Below are 15,371 nucleotides of genomic sequence, written 5' to 3'. Positions count from 1 at the left end.
TACCTATATATATATATATATTGTGGCGAGGGAAACTAAGTTCAGTGTGTCATTTTAATCGCTGAAAATGCAGATTTTTATTTTTTTTAGTGGATAATTTTGTTTTTAATCACAGAAAACTAGGATCCCTGCTAATAAGCAAAATCTCCGAGGCAGTGGTGGAAAGTGCTGTGGCAACAGAGGGAGCCACACCCCTTTTACAGCTTCATCCTCAGAACGATCAGGATTGCTGGGGGAGGGTCGGATAAGGCACGAGTGCTGTAATGGGCATCGCTTGGAGAAGGTTCCACTGTCTAGGCTGCACCAGCCGGCACAACTCATGAGTGGGAATATGCAGAATCCAACTCCAAGAACTCCAGTTACAAGTAAAATAAACCCTTCTTTTTCTGATTTTTATTCAAACCGTGCTAGCCTCTCAAAGGACCTAAGACATTCAGAAAAGATTTATCACCCCATACAGATAAGTGTTCAGAACATACAAGAATTAAACTGCCTACATATATTAAAGTCGAGGTAGCAACAAAATACCTTTTTCATATCATAAAATCTTGACAGGATCCTGCAGCCAAATAGACAATATGTGCAGAAATAAATGCTTCAGGTAAAGTAAGTTGCAATGATGCAGTTTTTTTTTTTAAATAAAGGGACTTAAAATAGGGAACTTAAAATCAGTGTGACAGTCATTGTATTTTTGAAACAGTGAATACACTGATGGAAGCATATTTACAGTGACAAAAAAGGAAATGAAACAAAATATACTCCAATGAAGAAAACAGGAAGCAAAACAAAAGAACAACTTATCCTTGTAACGGTTACAGGGCAAGCTGCACCTGAGACCCCCTTTTGTCTCTCTCGAGTGTGCCCCACAGGTGTTATGCCTGTCTTCCTGCACCGGTTTCTTGGTGGGAGCCTCTGGTCCAACCACACAGACTGGATCTCTGGGCCACAGCCTTACCCCAAACCCTGTTCATTTGACAGATCCAACTGAGTTCTGTTTGACTATACCTTAATCTTTCCTTGAAATTATTTTGTAAAATCTCCTCAATCCAGCTAATCCGTGTCTCTGGCTGGAGGAAGCAGACTCTCGCTCACAGCATGTTCTCCATCTCTGTCAGCAGGCTGAACAACCCACTCCCCGCCCTCCTTTTTGAGGCCAGCATCTTTAAGGTCTAGGATCCCCTTTGATCCCAGGCGTTCAGCCTCAGGAACACAGCTCTATAATTTTGCTGACTCCAGGTAGGTAGCTTCTTCCCAACCAATGGCCCAGCCATTGTTAACTTTATTCCTTTGAAGCCGTTGATCCTAGGTGTCTTTCTTTGCCATGGTTTCATTTCTTGTGGGTTTCTTCCTAACCATTTCCTTTGATTTAGCTCTCGCAGTCAGGCAGGTCAATATGAAAGTGATAACTTAAGGGATGTATGATATTTATAAAAATACTACACATAGCTTCCCTCATTCTCCACAGTCCTACGTAAAATATATAGAAGCAACAAGCAAAATTGCCATGGACAATATTTTGCAGGTTAGTTTTCTAATAGTCATGAGAGAAATAATAGAACAGAAGTCATGAGATATCTGAAATTATCTTGTCTTTAAAACACATTATTGTATTTTATATTTGTCTTGGTATTTCTAACATTGAATGGATTTCTCACTTCCAGAGGTGCTAGCCATTATTGACAGCCACTCTGCATATGATGGACCAACCGATATTTTTTCAGTCTTTTGGCTATGATGGACTTCTGCTTTGAAGCAAATGAGGGGATATGAACAGTGGGATCCAGAATGCCACGAGTGCACAGTCTAGCTGATGGAGCAAAGGTGGCAACTGAGAGGTGCCATGTCATGCTATCATTATATAGGTCAAACTCGAGCTGTAGTCAGTGGAATAAATATATTTATTTATATATAAAATTTACAGGCACCCATCACAGTAGTATCTGAATAATACATTAATTTACTTAATTGATTTGTTATGCACCCATTATCATAGCATGTAAATGCACAATGCAGATTAAAAGCAATGAGACATGAAGTCAAACTGTGCACAGTTGGTTGCTTGTTTCCTTTTATCACCCCAAGCACCTATAAGTAACCTGCTAATAGTCTATAGTCAAGCAACCATGTGACCAAAATATGCATCTTCCTCAGCATTGTTCCCTTAATTAGTTTTCTCCAATTAAAATCTTATCATTCAAGTTGCATGTTTTATTTTTAAATGTCAGTAGTTCTCCCTCTAACCTTGTTCATTCCTTTTAGTAATCTTACCTAACTTCTTATATACAATACCTTATATTATAGTCTCCAAATTCAGAATTAATTTCCTTTTTTATATAGTTTTGCCTCAGAGATATTAAATTTACCTCAGTGCAATTATACCTGTGTGCCATAAAAACACCACATTAGTCCGTGGAAGATCATTTACCTTCAAGAAATCCAAACAAGTTACTTCTCTGCCCCACTCCCGAACCTCCTTCCCTTTTTGCTAATGGATCCTGAAGGAGCCTTCTATTGGCAGTCCATGTGAATGGACATTTCAGATTAGAATACAATTTTATCCTAAGCAAGACGCCCATCTCAACTAGAGAGAAATACAATCTATCCTGTACTTGATCCATCATATTTCCCCCTATTAAAAATCATTCAGTAGGAGACTAGGCTGGATCACCAAATGAGAAAAAAGGAAAAAATCTTTCCTCTGTAGATTGCCCTCTTTCCATGCATCTACTACTCCTTTGTCTGACATCAGTTAGATAATCAAACTAGCAGCTGATGGAAGATATGTAGGTTTGGGATGATTACATTACTACTAGTAAATATGGATAAATGTTGATTTCACTGTACACAGAAACACAACACAAATATTTCCATTGATAACAGAAATTTAATAGAGTAAGAAAAAATGCTGCTTATTAGAATTTGATTTAATGCTGTAGATTTTGACATACAATGTTGACAATTTGTTTTAATAGTTCTAAAGGTTTAACTTTTTTAATTTCAACATCTACGGTCACTAAGTCATCATTGCCTTCCCCTCCCATAATTCCCCACAGCTGTAAAAAAATTAATTGATTAAATAATTAAAAAGCTTAAACATATATTACTAGTTGAAATTGTTTAAAAAAATCATATTCTGCCAAGCCTTCAGATATGCCAGTGGATGCTGATCTATTTCTGTACATTGACACACAATTAAACCCTTCTTCAGTAATCAGGGAGTTTATGCTAAGGAACTCTGAAAATAATTTTAAAGTCCGTTTCGTGACACAAAATCCAGCTATAATCAATTTAACTCTTACCATGTAACATTTAGTATCCTTCCCCCGCCCCCCCCCCACACACAAACATTTGAAACCCTTGTCATCTTTAAATTTAAATTTACATGAAGAATGGAAGCCTTAAATCTATAATACTTAACAAGGTGTATCTGTTGTAAGTCTGCCAATTTTTTTTCATTAAGCCTAATTATGCTTAACTAGACAATTAATACCCCTTATTGTTTATAGTTCTCTCTCATATCAGTAATTTAAAATTATTCATCCTGTGTGACTTTTACTATAAATTATAAACCATCATCTAATCAGGTGATTTTTATATTCTTTTACCACGGACTAATAATTTAAACCACATTAATTTACATTCTTGTGATACCGATTTTCTCTACAATTTTTCTCTGTGGAGATCATGAAGTGCAATTCTACTTTGAAAAGTGATTTCACAGAATTGATATCATGGTCTTCCATAGTCTGCTAAAATAAATAAATCTAGCCATGCAAACCTACTCTGAAATTCAAGCTGGACCCTCTCCAGCTCACATACAGGAAAATTCTTCCCTCAGAATTTAACATTTATGTTGGTGTGAGCTAGAATTGAACCCAGCACACCCTCCCACAGCTGCAATGGTTCTACATTACTAATGGGACTAAAACATAAAAATGTCCTCAGTACTGCAGATATGACTGACTGCACAAAAGCAGCAGTTCTCAAGTAAGAAGGTGCCATTTTTACTTACATATTTTTCAAAGAACTGCATTTTGATAACCACTTGATGGGATTTTTTAAACTTAATTCCATATCTCAAAATAACTTTTAAAATATTGTCTTTATTTTTGTTAATGTTTAACATCAAGAAATCATATATAATTCCTACTGAGATATACAGAATATAATAATATTCCCTGGACCAATACCAGCAAGAACATAAAACCTTTAATTTACACCATAATTCCCCTCTATACCTATTAGCGGTAACATCATAGTAATACATACTACACCAAACGAACTAATACATAGTGTAAGCCTTATTTAAGAAAAAATGAATTAAATATTCAAAAGGCCAGATTCCTTTTATTTTTCTCCCATTAGTACAGGTTCAGTTGCATACACATTTGTTTCAGAGTTACATCTTAGAAAGTATGTTTGATCATCATGGAGCTGAAGAACATACTTAAAGAAAAGTTATGCAAAATTACGTATGTCTACCTGCATGCTGAATTCCAGGTGTTCTTCACTTTGCAACAAGAATATCGCAGCACTGATTCTAGTCTTCACTCAAGTGTCTCCAGACTGAACTAAGAATCAAACTGAATTGGGGTTTGTTTTTTTGAACTGTAGTTTTAATACTTTGTCATTCCTTCTTCCTCTTCACCCCTTCACATCATACAGGATTTTTATCAATAATTCTTTAAAAAATTAACAAATGGTCACAGGGCTTGGGTGCTATCATAGGACCTCAGAGATTACTTATATCATGGTTTCATTCTGTATTTTCTGATCTTTTTAATCTGATCTCTAGTGCTACTGAATACTTCCCATTCCTTCTACTCCCTCCAGCACTCCTGTAATCCTAATATATGAGATCTGTAACTGCAATTCTTCAGTTTCCTCCAAAACAAGTTTTGCTTCTTTAAGATCATCAATCTTCTGATCTTCCTGGTCACTTGCACAATATACCACACTAAGTGATTTTTTTTAAAAAAATCCAACTAATTATTAATCTCTTCAGTGGAACCTCTTGACTCTCTTATCTGACTAAGTACCAGATCTTGAATCTCCAATTTCCCTCAGAGAAAGAGGTCTCCAGTAGCAGATGTCTCCGGTAGGAGATATTTCTTCCTTTTTTCCGCCGCATAAAACTATGATTAGCTCTATTCTACCAGTGTGTCAGTGCCTTCCTATCCTTATATTGAGCCAAACAATAATTTGATATGAATCTATTTGTAGGTGGGATTGAATAATTACCCCAATTTCAGACAAAAAATGACTTGGCTTCCATTTTTAATCTCTTAACATGAAATTTGGGAAAGGTGTGCATATTAAATGGGACAAGTATACAAGTTTCATGTCCTGTCACATGCATAGGGCTGATGCAGAAAACGCTCATCCCCCATCTACATTAGCATCATTCACTGATATACCAGGCAGTCCTTTGACAATAGCCATCTGGCTCTTTCACTCCAACCCCGACACTCCAAAGCAATGGGCTGCTGTGGATCTGGCCTTAGGGCCTCGGTGGCATGCAAGGGACTCCCAAGTCCCCCTTGCACAGCATCTCTGTATGCTACCTCCAATAACAAACAAACATAGCGGAAGTACAGGAGTTCTAACTTAAGGACTATGGCCTCCAGCTTCTAGAAACATGCAGGGATTAAAATCAATCGTTTGCTATTGAAAGAGTTGAGCCTCCACCCTTCTCTTCAACATCTGGCCCTGGCTGCTCCTGCTGTCAGAGGGAGGAGAATTCAGAGGGAGGAACTTAGGAGGAAGGTTACAGGAGGGACCAATAGCAGCATACAAAGGTTGGGAGCTCCTCTGGCACACTGAGCCATGTAAATGTGAAAAAGGTTCCCATGGAAGAGGGAACAGAAAGAGTCAGTATCTATGCAGATCACAGAATATCCAGTGACACCTGTTTGATTATCTAGTCTTCAACTCTGCTGCATCCTCCAACCTTCCCAGTTTACCATTCAGCCCTGTCTCCTTTCAAACCTTTGACTCCATGTTCCAGACTCACTCCAAGTCTTACTACCCCTTCATCTTTTGGTGTCCTCTGACAAAGGTGCCTAGCCATTCCTCCTTCCTTATACTCCTCCAGTCACAGGGCTCATCCCCATCCTACAAATGTACTCAGAATGGAAACTGAAGTTGACTGAGCTCTGATTCTACCTTTTATAAAGAGTGTGAGTCAGTGTGGAAACACAAGATCAAGGTGAGCAAGAGCTTGCAGAGTTCCAAAGATTTAGTGTCAGAAGCTAATTTAGGGAACACAGATAAACAGCCCAACACTCAATGAGACTCTTGTTACTTTAAGCATTTTTAACCATTTAAAATACACTAAGAAATTCCCAAACCAAAAACACTGAAAGTTTGGAGTTAAGGCTGAAAGTGCATATCATAGACTTAAGTGTTTAAAATAAATAATTTAAAAACCTTTTTTTCCCCCACAAGAAGATAAAAATTTAAAATAACTATTAAAAATCAGGAAATTCAGAGTTTAGGTTAAACTTAAAAAATTCAAAACTTTTGGAAGGATGGACATTCAGTTAAGACAAGGCAAACAACTAACTTTCCATCTTCCCTTCTACACTTCCTTCATATTTACACTGTAAAAATAATAGTTTTTTTTTTAAATAAAGGAATTTTGTGAACACTTCCATCATCCTTTTTATAAGGGCTTAAAGAAATTGGCAGCCTATGGCTTAAGACACATTAAATGTGGAGAAGTCACTATTGTGCAGCTTGTGAATGGGGTTTCTAAAATGTACTCGATAGATACTTCTGTATATTAAATAATTTTGATGGTATGTGCACTTACTTTGTTTTATTCGTGTTGCCAGTTTATACATAATTTATTTTTCTTTTCAAATTTTAACTAGGAAAAATCTCCCATAGAGGTGTAACAACTCTTTCCAAACGATTCCTGAGGCTAAAAGGCTGCAGTAAAAGCCTAAGCCATTACAACAGGAAAAATAAAAAGAAAGAAAGAGAAAAAAAATCCACTGCAGTCAAGATCATATGTAGTTATAAATACTTTAAACTCAAAGTTTTAAATCCAGTCTCACCCTCTAGGGGATGAAGGCCTTGAAAGAGTAGGTAGGAATTACTGCCGCTGTCAGTTAATTAGCATTAGCTCAAGGACAAAAAGTGCTAGAAAATATTCTGCAGGGAACAATCCTACGTTGGCCAAAGGGCTGATCATAGATTAGGGAAGATGTTTTCCAATTTTTATGAAATTGTAAAGATGCTGGTTTTGTATCAAAAGCCTTACATTCAAGTCCTAACATGAACAGATTACTGACACCTGAACAACTGGTTATGCACAGTGTATCATCTGCTATGCAGCTGTATAACAGCCCGTACAGGTGATACTTTAGATATCCATAATGGCAAGTCAATAGTTAAGATTAAGTGACAATCTTCCTTTTAGGAGGTTATGGTGTGGAGAAAAGGGCATAATCCAGGCAGGCTGGAGAGTAGGGAGGCTCACCACTCCCGGCACAGAGGGAATACAGGCTCTGTGGGGCTACAACTCCCCACCCACCCTCTCACCGGACTAGCAAGGGAAGTTGGCTGAGCTTTAGGGTTTGTCTTCACTACAAAGTGAAGGTGTGACTATTACATGGGTAGGTTTACTAGCACTAGCAACAATAGTAGTGAAGATGTGGTAGCACAGGGGAGCAACCTTAATACAAGCCCACAAGAACCCTGGATATGCTGTCTTGTAGCGAGGCTGTACTGCTGTGTCTACCCTACTTTAGTTACCCATGACAAGTAAATTACAGGTAGCTCAGAAATGCCCGCGTGTGCTACAATCACACCTTATGTCTACGCTGCTGTCAAGAGGTACGATTGCAGCATGTGTAGCAAGATCTAGTTAGATCAAAACTAACTCAACTCAGAATAGAAGTGAAGCTGTGGCAGCATGAGTTATGACTGTTTGAGAATGTACCCAGTGTTCGGGGCAGGCAGGGCTAGTCTGTGGAGCTGCTTCACTGCTAGTGGCTGCCCTGCTATTGTTTCCTGAGCTAGCTTTGATTTAGCTAGATCCAACCTAGCTCAGGTATGTCTACACATGCTGCAATCAGTGTTCCCGAATGCAATATACACATATCCATAGATTCAAAGTGATGGCCAGTTGAGCCTGCATGACATCCTGTGAAGGGTTGCAGTAACATTCTTTCCTCTGGGGAAAGAGGTAACTAGGGAAGACTCTTTGAATCACTATTCCTTTCCAGAGCTGCTCATGGGTAGTGTGGCTAGAAACACCCTTCAGTAGTAGTAGCAGTAGTAATCTCTTCTATGATAGCAGAGCCCTACAGTCCCAAATGGGACTGGCACCACATTGTGCTAAGTTCTTTATAAGCATAGAAAAGAGACAGTCCGTACCACTGAGATACATCTACACTGCAATAAAAGACCTGTGCCTGGCCTGGGTCAGCTGACTTGGTTTCATGGGGCTTGGACTGCAGGGCTATAGAATCGCAGTGTAGATGTTCAGGCTTGTGCTGGAGCCCAGGCTTTGAGATGCTACAAGGGGGAGAGTCTCAGAAACCAGGTCCCAATCCAAGCCCAAATGTCCACACTGCAATTTTATAGTCTCTCAGACCAAGCCCCATGAACCCAAGTCAGCTGACCCAGGCCAGCTGTTGGCAGTGCCATGGGCCTTTACGCACAGTGTAGACCTACTCATAGTCTAAAACCCTCAAAAGAAATAAAGGAAAAGGAGTGGAAAAACATACAAGCAAATGAATATGGCAAAAAAAATCACAGCCTTGTTAGCTACGTGTTTTGCTGTTGCTGTTCCAGGTTTTAGATTTTGTTTTCTAATGTGGGGGATAAAGAGAGTGAGGAATGGCAGGTTAGTATTTAAGTCAAATGAAAAGCATTTTATTAAATGAAGAAATCTTAATGCCACGTTAGTATAATTTCTGTTCAGTATGTTTCATTCTAATTATGTTGTGTGTATTCACACAACAATCTATAGGCTTTTTATACGACTGCTTATACTTTGCTGATTTCAAATTAGTTGATGAGCATAAAAAATCTAAAGTAAAGAAAGATAAATCAAAGGATGATAGAAACTGCAGTGGAATAAATGGAAATAAATAAAAAATGTATTTTCAAAGCCATGCGAATGTCAGCACTATCAGTATGGTGCTAAAGTGGATGCATCAGAATGGCTGTTGAAAATTACTTGGATTAATCGAGTGCTATGTTCCTAATGCTAATGAAGTACTGCTAAAGATAGGGAAGCAGTGATAAAACATAGTAATAGCATGTGCACACCTTAGTTACACAAAATAAATGTGGAACTAATGCTTTCATCTAGGAAGCGTCAGAATACAATTAAAAATAACATTCCCTTGTCTAATATGTCTTCAGATTAGGTCATGAGATTGTGTTCTTCAAAAATCTACATGCCCATCATTAATCACCAACCTATGCAGTGGAGGCTGGGGAAATTATAGGTTTATTGATTTAAAAATCTCACAACCACAACTCCCCTCAAAGGGTGCCACATCATTCATTTTGGGAAATGGGAGCAGAAAGCTGTGCGGGTTACAGGAACATGCTGCGCCCTGCCCACACTCTGCCCCGAGGCCCCTTCCTGCTGTTCCTTCCAGGTTCCCGGCCCATTCTTCCATAGTCCAGGCTGGCTGCGGCTGGGGCAGCCGGTGCTGGGACTGGGACCATGCTGCCCAGCTGCCTGGCGCTCCAGGGTTGGGGTTGGAGTTGAGGGCCAGCCCGGAGCTCTAGGACTGGGAGTGCTGTGGTTACTCTGCATAGAGACCCACAGCTCCAGGGCTGGGGGCGCTGTGGCCACTCCACCCGGAGCTCCAGGGCTGGGGGCGCTTGGGACACCCAGGGTCAGAGGCCATGCGGGGGGTGCTCTGGGATCTGCGGGGGAGGGAGGGAGGGCAGAAGGGGAGGGGCTGGGGGCTAGCATCCCCAAGGGCTGGTTCACCAACCACCCATGGCTATAAGAACAAGGGGTTGGCTTCTTGCCATACTGACCATAGGAGTTCCCCACTCCACTCCCCAACCCCCATTCATTCCTTTACCCAACACCTACCTCCTTTTTAAGTCCTTTTCCAAGCAATTTATGAAGTCAGTGCATGTCTTCCCTATGGAGTACCTGCACTGGACATCTGCCCAACACTTACATAATGACTTGCAACATATAGCCTACCACCCTTCATGAACAAAGCCCTTTCCTGAACCCACTGGGCGGAAGGCAAAAAAAATCCCAACTCCAGCTAGGCCAATCTGGCGGTAAGGGAAAAATTCCTTCCAAGCCCCCCTAAAAAAGGGACAGCTAGTGCAATGCCCACAGCAGGTCTTGACCAAACCTAGTATTTCACCACCTGAAGGGGGAGAGAGGGTGGATGCTGCCTCAGCCTGCTCTGTGTAAAAGGGGGCTTCATGCACATGGCTTCCCCATTTAAACACTTCTGCCTATCCAGTTCCCAGGGGATGAGTCAGTGTGGCCAAACTAGCCCCTTATCCCCTTTTGCCGCAGTTTTCCTTTCTCCCCCAGTGACATAAAGCACTGTTCCCTTCATTTGGGCAGCCAGCCAAATCTCTCTCTCTCTCACACACACACACACACACACTTTCTTGAAGGTGCAGTGCAGTCATTGGTTAAGGCTAGATTGTCAAGAATCTAGTGAAAAAAGCAAGTGAAAAAATGTGGAAATGTAAACAGCCCCATGCCAACCTCTCACATCGTCTGTATATGTCAAAAAAAAAAAAAAAGCAGCAAGTGTTTTGGAACATCATACTCAAAGCCCTCACAAAAATTTTAAGTGTCATTATCTTTCCTTCTCCAAACTTCTAGATTTCAGGAGTGCTGGATGATTTGGTATTACCAGTTGAAATTAAGAAATGGATTGCAGTAACTATTTCAGTGGCCAAAAGAGTTATATTGAGAAAAATAAAAATCTGCAATTCCTCTCTCATACACAAACTGGCTTAGTGAGCTTTTTACTACTGCAATAATTGGGGGAGTGGGAAAAGACATTGTCTAATAGAAATGCTTAGAAAAAACATGTCTGGTCACACAAAGCTGTTTCATACTTTTGCAGTTTGGTATATATTAATCCCCAGTAATCATAAAATTATGTTCTCATATCTATTTAGTCATTTTAATAATTTATGCCCTGCATGGCCTCTACAAGTTCAGGTTTTTTTTGTTTGTTTCTGTGTTTGTTTATAAAACTTGGAAAAACAAAACAAAAGCAATGAACGTTATTTAAATGCTATTTCCATCTTATGCATCTATTTACATAAGAAAAAAGAAAAGGAGGACTTGTGGCACCTTAGAGACTAACAAATTTATCTGAGCATAAGCTTTCGTGAGCTACAGCTCACTTCATCGGATGTAACTCACGAAAGTTTATGCTCAAATAAATTTGTGAGTTTCTTTTTGCGGATACAGACTAACACGGCTGCTACTCTGAAACCTATTTACATATGTTTAGTTTCTTTGTGTGTTTGTATTTTATATACAAACAAAAATAAAGTTTACAAAAAGCATGGTGGGGTATTAGGACACTGATAAGAAATTAGTGTGGTGTTCTTTTTCTAGTTTGAATAGTGTAGCCAGACAGCCGCCGCCCCCCCCCCCCCCCCAGACCAGCATTGCTGGAAACACAGGAGGAAGCAGGAACAGGGCACTTAACATATATTCCAGCACAGCCTTTGAAGCTGTGAAAGCACAGGTGTGCTGCTACAATGTGCCTCTGGGAACAGATACAAGGATTAAGCTCACAGCAGGCAGAGGCCCTGTGACAGACATGGCTCTTAGCCCTAACTAAATAGCGTGATGCACACACACCAACATCCTAGTTGGGAAAATATTTACCCTGATAAAAGAAATGTCCAGTAGTCGACACTTATTGTTTCTCTCCTTTGCAAGTGTAAACTACTCTTGCGAAAGCTGGCGTCACCCCGACAGACCAGCCTCAATTTGGCATAAGAAAGGAGAAAGAGAATAAAGGAGTACAGAGGTATAAGTAGGGGACCTACAGCACCATGATTTTTGAGTGCTTTTCACTATCTATCTGCTGGTCAGATAAGTGACAGCCTCCCAAGGCTTCTGCAGCTAAGAGGGTCCCTACGCCTTGTCCCTTATTCGTCTTTCCGCGGAATTGAGTGACCGATCCTGGCTTGGCACCGCTGGAATCGAGAGATGCAAGGAGGGTAAGAATTACCCACACCTGATCTCCTATCTTTAGTGTACACATATTTTGAAATAGAGCTCTATACTTTGTTTTCTTTCTTTGGGATTGTGGCTTCAGTTTTGTAACTTGTTTGTGTGTGTAACATCTCTACATTTAAATAAGTAGGCACTAGCAATTTTGTAACCACATGATTAGAATCTAGCTTAATAAATTTTGGTAACCATTTATGCATAAGCCTGACTTGTTTTCTCTGGTTTACTGTAAAGCAGCCAACACAATTAAAGAACCTCAGCCGTTTTGGCTCTAAAGCCTGGCCATTAGGTGAGAGTACTAAGAGCCTAGCGTTGAGTTGTGCCGCCTCCACGGGGCAAACTCTTAGGGCACCTGTCAGTCAATCCTGGCTGCCCGCTGCGAAGGAGCTCTGAGCTCTAGCAGTTAAAGTCACGGGTGTGGAGAGGCTCTTAGTGCTGCCATTGGGGCACCTGTCAGTCAGTATTGACTGCCCGCTGCGAAGGAGCTCTGAGCTCTAGCAGTTAAAGTCACGGGTGGTTAGGACCTTGGGGCATCCGTCAGCCTAGCCCGGGCTGCCCGCCGCGAAGGTACAGTGCGTCCTAGCGGTTAAAGTCACGGATGGTATAAACGGGCATACCTGGCACCTCACCAAACATCCTTGGCCGTCGGCTAACAAATAGCTATGCTTTTAAATGCAGTTATTGAAGTAATTTGCTTACTATAGTTAGCTGAGAAATCTTTGTCAAGCATCACAGACTGTACATGTGTGATAGGGTCAAAAGCTTTTTGGCACAGTAATCAAAGAAGAACATGTAGACTGGCTGATTCAATCCTACTTTTTCCATTAAGTAAAAAGTTGAAAATCTGAATCAGATTTTATCGACTCATTCAAATTCTGTTTAAAATATTTGCATTATTGATGTAATAAACTGTCAACGGGAAGGAACTTCATTAAACTAAAGGCCCTACTCATTCTAGATGTAATGATGGCACCGGGAGATGTGATAAAAGAACTACAGCTGCAATTCAAATGGCAAGTAGGCCTATACAAGTCTTCAGTAGTAACTGATTAACCTGGGTATGCACTACTTGACTGATTTTATTGAAGAATGTCTTTTATCACAAAATTTGGGAGCTGTAGCAGATATCTAATGAAAGAGGGTCTTTCTCCTAACAGCTCCTTAAATGACAAGACAGACAAGGCCACTGAGAAGCTAAATGAATTCTTGCATTGGTCTTCACTGCAGATGTGAGCGAGATTCCCAAACCTGAGCCATGATTTTCAGGTGATAAATCTGAGGAACTGTTCTAGACTAACAGTTTAGTTTTGTTACTAAACCTTGAGGAGGTTTTGTAACAAATTGCTCAAACAAACAGTAATAAGTCACCAGGACCAAATGGTATTCACCCCAGAGTTCTGAAGGAACTCAAATATGAAATTGAAGAACTACTAACTGTGGTATGGAACCTATTGCTTAAATCAGCCTCTGTGCCAGATGAGTGGAGGATAGTTAATGGAATGCTGACTTTTAAAAAAGGCTCCAGAGGAAATCCTGGCAATTATAGATCACTAAGCCTAACTTCAGTGTCAGGAAAATTGGTTGAAACTATAGTAAAGAACAGAATTATCACAGATGAACACAATGTTTGTGAAGAGTCAACATGGCTTTGGTAAAAGAAAAGGAGTACTCGTGGCACCTTAGAGACTAACAAATTTATTTGAGCATAAGCTTTCGTGAAGTCAGCTGTAGCTCACGAAAGCTTATGCTCAAATAAATTTGTTAGTCTCTAAGGTGCCACAAGTCCTCCTTTTCTTTTGCGAATACAGACTAACACGGCTGCTACTCTGAAACATGGCTTTGGTAGAATTCTCTGAAGGGAGTCAACAAGCATGTGGATAAGGGTGAGCCACTGACATGATAGGTGAGGCATGATTTCCCTTTACAAAAAACATGTTGACTCTTCAACAAATTATGTTGATCTATGTACCTGACAATTCTGTTCTTTACTATAGTTTCAACCAGTTTGCCCAGTACTGAAATCAGGCTTACCAGCCTGTAATTGCCAGAATCACCTCTGGAGACCTTTTTAAAAATTGGTGTCACATTAGCTATCCTCCAGTCATTTAGTACAGAAGCTGATTTAAATGATACGTTACAAACCACAGTTAGTTCTACGATTTCACATTTGAGTTCCTTCAGAACATCTAGTCCTGGTGACTTATTACTATTTAAAATCAATTAATTTTTTCTAAAACCTTCTAATGACACCACAATCTAGGACAGTTCCTCAGATTTGTCACCTAAAAAGAATGGCTCGGGGTTGGGAATCTCCCTCGCATCCTGGGCCATTAAAACCGATGCAAAGATTAAGGTTCATAAAAGCATAAATAGTATGTAGACAGTGAATAAGGAAATGTTGTTTACCCCTTTCACACAACACAAAAACCATGAGTCATGTGGTGAAATGAATAGGCCAAAGATTTAAAACAAAGTAAGGAAGTCCTTCACACAATGCATTGTCACCCTGTGGAACTTATTTCCAGAGAGTCATGAAGGTGAAAAGTATAACTGGGTTCAAAAAAGAATTAGACAAGTTCATGGACATTATATCCCTCAATGGCTATTAGCCAAGATGGTCAGGAACACAACCCTATGCTCTGGGTGTTCCTAAACCTCTGTCTGTCAGAAGCTGGGACTGGATGACAGGGGATAGCTCACTTGATAAATTGCCCTGTTCTGTTCATTCCCTCTGAAGCATCTGCAAATGGCCACTGTCGGAAGACAGGATACTGGGTTAGATGGACCATTGGTCTGACCCAATATGGCTGTTCCTATGAAGTGTAATGACATTTTTAAGTGATTTGCCTAAATTGCTCTGTCTAGGGGGGGTTCCGGCAATATCTGCAGGGACAGGAGAGCTGCAGAAGGGCAGGGAGCAGCTACAGATAATGCTGGGTTTGTGAGTGGGCCTTCATTTCCTCTTAAATCCCCTTCCTTAGACAATATTGCTCCTTCTTACAGGAAAAACTATGGTGACTAAGAGTACGTCTACACTTACAGCAGCGTATAGAGTACAGACATTGCATGCCCAGCTAGCATGAATATAAATAGCATTATAAAGACAGTGAGGCACTGCTTAGGCAAGAAGAGTACAGTGCCTACATGCCAGAACCCT

The 15,371-nt window shown here is 40.3% G+C and overlaps 1 protein-coding gene across 6 annotated transcripts in view; it reads right to left on the bottom strand.

Moving 5' to 3' along the window:
- Positions 1-15,371, bottom strand: part of CADM2 (cell adhesion molecule 2) — a 1,033,208-nt gene that overhangs the window by 104,787 nt on the left and 913,050 nt on the right. The gene's annotated exons all lie outside the window — the stretch shown is intronic.

This window comes from Lepidochelys kempii, chromosome 1, assembly GCF_965140265.1.
Source record: "Lepidochelys kempii isolate rLepKem1 chromosome 1, rLepKem1.hap2, whole genome shotgun sequence".
Classification (NCBI taxonomy): Eukaryota; Metazoa; Chordata; order Testudines; family Cheloniidae; genus Lepidochelys; species Lepidochelys kempii.
This window is presented reverse-complemented; position numbering and strand designations above follow the sequence as displayed.